The sequence below is a fragment of the Gobio gobio genome, assembly GCF_949357685.1.
Source record: "Gobio gobio genome assembly, chromosome: 4".
In the NCBI taxonomy this organism is placed as follows: Eukaryota; Metazoa; Chordata; class Actinopteri; order Cypriniformes; family Gobionidae; genus Gobio; species Gobio gobio.
Genome location: NC_137100.1, coordinates 29,378,853 through 29,384,769, shown reverse-complemented (window position 1 = coordinate 29,384,769; position 5,917 = coordinate 29,378,853).

Genomic DNA, 5,917 nt, shown 5'->3' with positions numbered 1-5,917 from the left:
TATTTGATTGGTTGAAAATTTGGCACGTCTATCTTGGCTATTGTGATTGGGTAGAATGTTTCCGTGGTAACAGATACGCGGAAGCGTCGGTTGTATTCACTGTTGTATCGTTCTGTTGTTGACATGTATCCCATCGTCACAACGGCAAAACATTGCCCATTGCAGTCAGTTTCTTTTCTTTTCTTTTCTGTTGAGAGGAAAAATGCATAAAAAAACCAATCACTTATTTAATTAGTAACCTTGTTTCATTTCAACTACATTATTTTGTTATAATCCATTAACTCTCGGAATATCTTCAAATAGGCTATATTTTGAATCCCAGTGTTTCAATGTTATCTCAGACTTTGGACCCATCTAATTTAGTGATCAACTTAAAAAATAAATAGAAAAAAGGAAATCAGGAAAGAAAGAAAAAATCTAACCAGGAAATAAGGCCAAACAGATAGCTTGTGTACACTGAATGAAGCATCAAGAATCATGACGATAACTGAAGCCCATGAATTGAGTCAATGAATCAGACACTGACATTCATGAATGAAAGCACGGCACTGTTTCCTCCTATATAAACCCCGCAGGTATTTTGTGTTGGAGTGCTTAATTCGCCCATCAGAAGAGGCTTCTGAGTGGATACTTACTCTGATGACTACGATAACTTCAAGGCTTTTTTTATTTCAAAAGGTAGGCTACATTTGGACATGTAGTACACTACATTACACAAAAACACAATATAGGTCTAGAAATGTACCCTAATTACTGCTGATCTGAGGCCTTTAAAGAATAAAAATCCTCTCAGTTCTGACATATTTGCATTAAGAATTAAAATGAACTAGAATATAATTTACAAAATTGGTTGGCCTTTGTTTAATGAATGCATAGAACATTGGCACCGACCCCAGTGAATTAGCCTACACAGCATTGGAATAACAGAGACACAGGCTATTTAGAGTTTGGCTTTCTATTGCAGCACCTTGATCAAATGCTCAGCATGATTTCAAATACAGCTTTTGTATCTCAGTCTGAAAAGCACGACCATGTTTGCGTTTGCCCTCACTTGAAAGTCAGTCCACATTCTTTACCCAACTTGGTTCAATTTGTTCCAGGACAATAGTCTTGAGCGATTAAATGAACTTTCTCCCCTGTGGTGTTTCTGTAGAGGTATTTTCAAGCTTCAGGATGCAGAAACTGTATAGGCAAAGGACAGAAGTCATAAATGGAGTCGAGTTAGGAGGTTAATCGAATAGCAAAAAACTTTTCCTGTTTGCAGTTTCAAAGACATTTATTGGTTCTCAAGATCATGTAATTGTGTTGTAAGAAGTATTATTTTCTGTAAGTCTTTCTAGGCAGAGTTTGCTCTTAGATGTACAGATTATTTTTCCTGCATGAAAGAGCATAAAATGAATCAAGCGTAGCTGAAATTAATAGCCATGTCATAAGCTCAGTTCCACTGTTTTTGACACACTTTCCTTTAGATACTTTAAAATAAAATTATTGCATTTGAGGTTTAAAAAAAATGGCAAACGCCTTAATATTTCTCAATATATATTTTTTATGACAATTTAAGTGAATTATCTAATTGGGACGCATACACACACGTTGTGTTTCCATGAGACTTAGTGATTGTTATACTGTAAACTATATATTCTATCCCCTGACCCTAAACAGAAACTTTTCTGCATTTTTACATTTTCTAAAAAACACCTGTACGATTTATTCATTTCTTTCCTCATGGGGACCCAACATTTGTGGTATACAGTATATTGAGCTTATCAGAGAAAACACATAATTCATATTATAGCATGTAGAGTTTGGACTTTGAACAGTTTGGATATTTGAAACATGTGATCAGAAATGCAGAGAACGCCCCGATTATTATGCAGGGAATCCTTCATAGGCAGCAACCGCTGTCATAAAGCCGCTCTACTCTGAAGCACTGCAGCAACGGAAAATGTAGATGCTTTTGAGGCATTGCAAGACAGGCAGGTTGTGAATTATTCTGTTTCAAATGTACGGACGATTTCTTGTATGAAGCAGTAACGGATTATTCAGTATCAATTGTATTCATTAGCTATACGATGAAGCATCTGGTGTATAGATGACGCATTGTTGCAAGCTGATCTATTTTAAGTTTTAGCTAAGATGGTTATACTTCAATTTGTAAGATAGAAAGGCCAATCTAATGACTACTGCATGCCGTTATTATGACACAACCCAGCTTAGTTTTTATTATTGCCATAATGAGTCTTTTATGGTCAAGCTCCATTATTAATTCTTAAGAAGTGAGACAGAGTAGAAATGTCTGAAACCTTTTATTGAAAAAGATATATGAAAATGCATTATCTGAATATATTTTACTATTCTTTGTAAAATCCAATGAAAACACTGACATAATGAAGAACAGTTATAAAGATTTCGAGAGGATTTAATTGTGGTATATGCTGACTATTCAGTCTATTCAATATGGTCCATGAAATAGATATGTGATTGTCTCTATGTAAATAATCTTATGTCAAGCTGTATTTCTTAGTTTTTACTTCATTTTTGTGACTCTTAAAGATTTAGCAGGCTGAAATTTCACTGATGAAGTCACAACTGAGGACACACTGATCTAATGTAGGACCTCCAAATTGCGCAGTGGCTCATTAAGTTAAGTGCTCCTTGGCTTTCACTCATTCATGCTATAAATGAGTGTATCATCCTCTTTGGCTCAGGCATAAATGAGAAACAGAAGCATAAGGTCACACAACATAAGAAATCTGAGGACATTGATTCATTGGCCAAGTAGTATAGGCCTTACACAAACAAAAAAGTAAAATTCAGTACTCAAATGTCATAAATTATAGTTCTAGTACCCATAATCTGATCATGCACATATATCTCTTGTGAACAAATAGACCTCCGTTCACATTTTTATTCTTCCAGGAAGTACTAAAAAACAGCCTGTGACAATAAATGTTTACAGGTGTTTGTCACAGCAGACACAGTCGCTATATTTCATGCATAAGATTTCGACCATGATTCAATCATGTAAAATAAAATTGAGGTTTCATAAATTATTAATAAATGAAATATGGGTAACACTTTGCAATAATATTCCATTAGTTAACATTGGTTAAAGCTAACAATGAGCAATACATTAATCTTTGTTAACACTAGTTCATAAAAATACATTGTTAGTTCATGTTAGCTCAGGCCCATTAAATACTATTAACATATACAACTTTGGATTTTAATAATGTATTTTTTAAATGTTCAAATTAACATCAACTTCCCATCAACATCTAAATACTTTAGAAGTATTTTTTCATTTCCTGTTAACTAACGTTAACAAATGGGACTGTATTGTAAAGGGTTGCTGAAATGTGTTTATGACAAAAATCATAGTTCCCTTTGTATGGGTCACTCACATTGTGTCAGTTATGGGTTAAACTCAAGCTCCCGCAGTTTCTCTTGAAGTTAAAGTGCAATTCATCGACTGGTCGCTAGGGACAGGCCCCTGAAGGGAGCAGAATCGAATTGAGCCCCAAGTTAAAATACCCATATTTACAGCAGAAAAAAACATGTTCACAGCCTGGAACAAATTGTGGTTTTGGTCTATACAGTTAATTTTGCCCTTCATGACAACTGTGAGGGGGGTGAATTTTTTTATAACTCAGTTTAAATTATATTAAGCCTTAAAGTTCTGTATAATTAAGGGTGTGGTGACTTAAGTGACAGGTGGACTGCCGCTGCTGTCACTACTAGCCGTATGTGTGCTGTCTGTTAGCTCCACCCACTCCACCTGTTAGCTCCTCTTTGCCCATTATCAGTTATCCGGGAGTGACGCGCGGTGACGCACTGCCAAGATGGCAACGCTCTTCAGAAACCTATGAGTGACGTCACGGACACTACGTCCATATTTTTTTTACAGTCTATGTTTAAACTCAGTTTTCTCCGAATCCTGAAGCCTGATTGGTTCATGTTTGACAAATGGCACAGACAAATGGCATTTCAGCCCGCCAAAATTGGCGGGGTTGACTGCCTTTATAAGTCATGCAGAAATGCCATATCGTCAGAATCTTTCTCCTTCAGTGTGAAGATCATCTCTCGCTGCTCCAAAGAAGACTGAAGCCTCTACTCGCCTCTTTTGAATGAGCCTTGCAGCAAGCTGATTCAGCGATCTCTCCTGTGGTCATCCGGCGACTAAAAGAGCAAATTTCAAAGCAAATTTTCCAGGGAAATTGTTGCAAATGTCGAGACATGAAGCACATCACCTGGAAGTGCAGGAAGTGCATCACCTGCTTGGGCCTCGGCCACTCCGAGGCGTCTCATTTGTACTCCGGCTGCCCGCGACTGACGTATTTATCCAAGCTGGACTCCAAGCTGAGCCTCGCAATGCTGCGCGCCCGGATTGCACTCTTCAGAGAACCGGCCGCTCACTCATCTCCTTCCATCTCCTTCCTAGCCGAGCCGAAAAAGTGGAGCTGGTAGGTGGAAGCGAGCCCACGTTGGCCCACTACACGCGTGCATCGCTCTCCCCTCAACGTGTCCCCTGTACTCTTCATCCGAGAGGATCAACGCCCCTCATATGGCACGAGAAGCATGGTCTCGTTTGGCGGGTCTGACGACAAATTAGACTCCGGCGATGACTCTACCCCTCTGCCGTCTAAACAGACTGATGACGTGCGGCCTGGTATGAAGCTGTAGAAGAGCTCGGCTTGGCCTGGTTGGCCCCAGAAGAGCTCTTCTTGTCCCCCCTTCACAGAGCGCTACATCACGGCTCAGAAGTCATCGCAGGATATGCGTCACTTCTTGCCAAAAAAAGAGCCAGCTCCTCACCAGACAAAAGCGGAGCCTGAAGTCAAGCCACTCCTCCACCCGGCTAAATGCTACCTATTTCTGAAGCGTCAAGAGCCTCACCCCAAGCTAGAACTGGATCCCGTGCAGCTGAAGCAGCCCTGATGCCTCAGGACGGAGAATGAAAGGGTTAAGTCCCGTCGAGGCCGGACCACCCTCAAAGCGTGCCCATCTTCCAGTCTCCTCTTCAATTCAGGGCGCTGGAAACGATGTGATTATTGCCGGTTCTGGGCTCGCCCCACCAGTTTGCGCACACAAATACCTTCTCGCTGTTTTTACATTCTCACGAAAACAGCATTCCTCCTCTCAATGCTGTAACAGCTGCCGTTCTCTCGCTTCAGCGCCAGACACAGCCTGTAATACTTCAACCATTTGCAAGCCATCCCCAGAGTGTCGAGCTGGATTTTGGGGATAACAAAACGAGGTTACTCGCTCCAATTCGCTCGCAGACCACTCTTCTTCATGGGCGTGATTCACACTTCGGTCTCAGACGACAGTTCTCATGTCCTCAGAACCGAATTTCACTTTTACAAAGTGTGTAGACACTGCTGTCTCCCCTCTGAGACAGACGGGAAATCAGGAGCATGGCAGCCTTGTTCAAAGTGGGGTCCCTTCACCCCCTCAAGAGGTTTCAGAAGCGGCCGGGCACCTCATCCACTCTATCCCGTCAGAGCCCTTAGAGTGTACATATTGAGTCGATTTCGGTAATCTGAGCAGCTGTTTATCAGCTTTGGAGGCCGCACTAAAGGGCAAAGGATTTCCAGATGGATTGTGGATGCAACAACGCTGGCTTACAAGTCCCCCTAGGGGTTAGGGCCCACTCCACTAGAGGTATGGCCTCCTCTTTGGCGTGGTCCAGCGGAATCTCTATCACAGAAATCTGTGCAGTGGTCGGCTGGTCCTCGCCACCCACTTTCATCAGATTTCACAACCAGGACATCCCTGCTCTTCAAGCACAGGTATTGTCAGTCTAAATGCTTGTGCACTATGCAGTCAGGCTCTGACTGCAGGCCTCTCCATATGCAGCTGATCATGGGGCCCTCAAACGAGCACCCCTAAACTGTCAGCTCACAGAGAGGCTTCT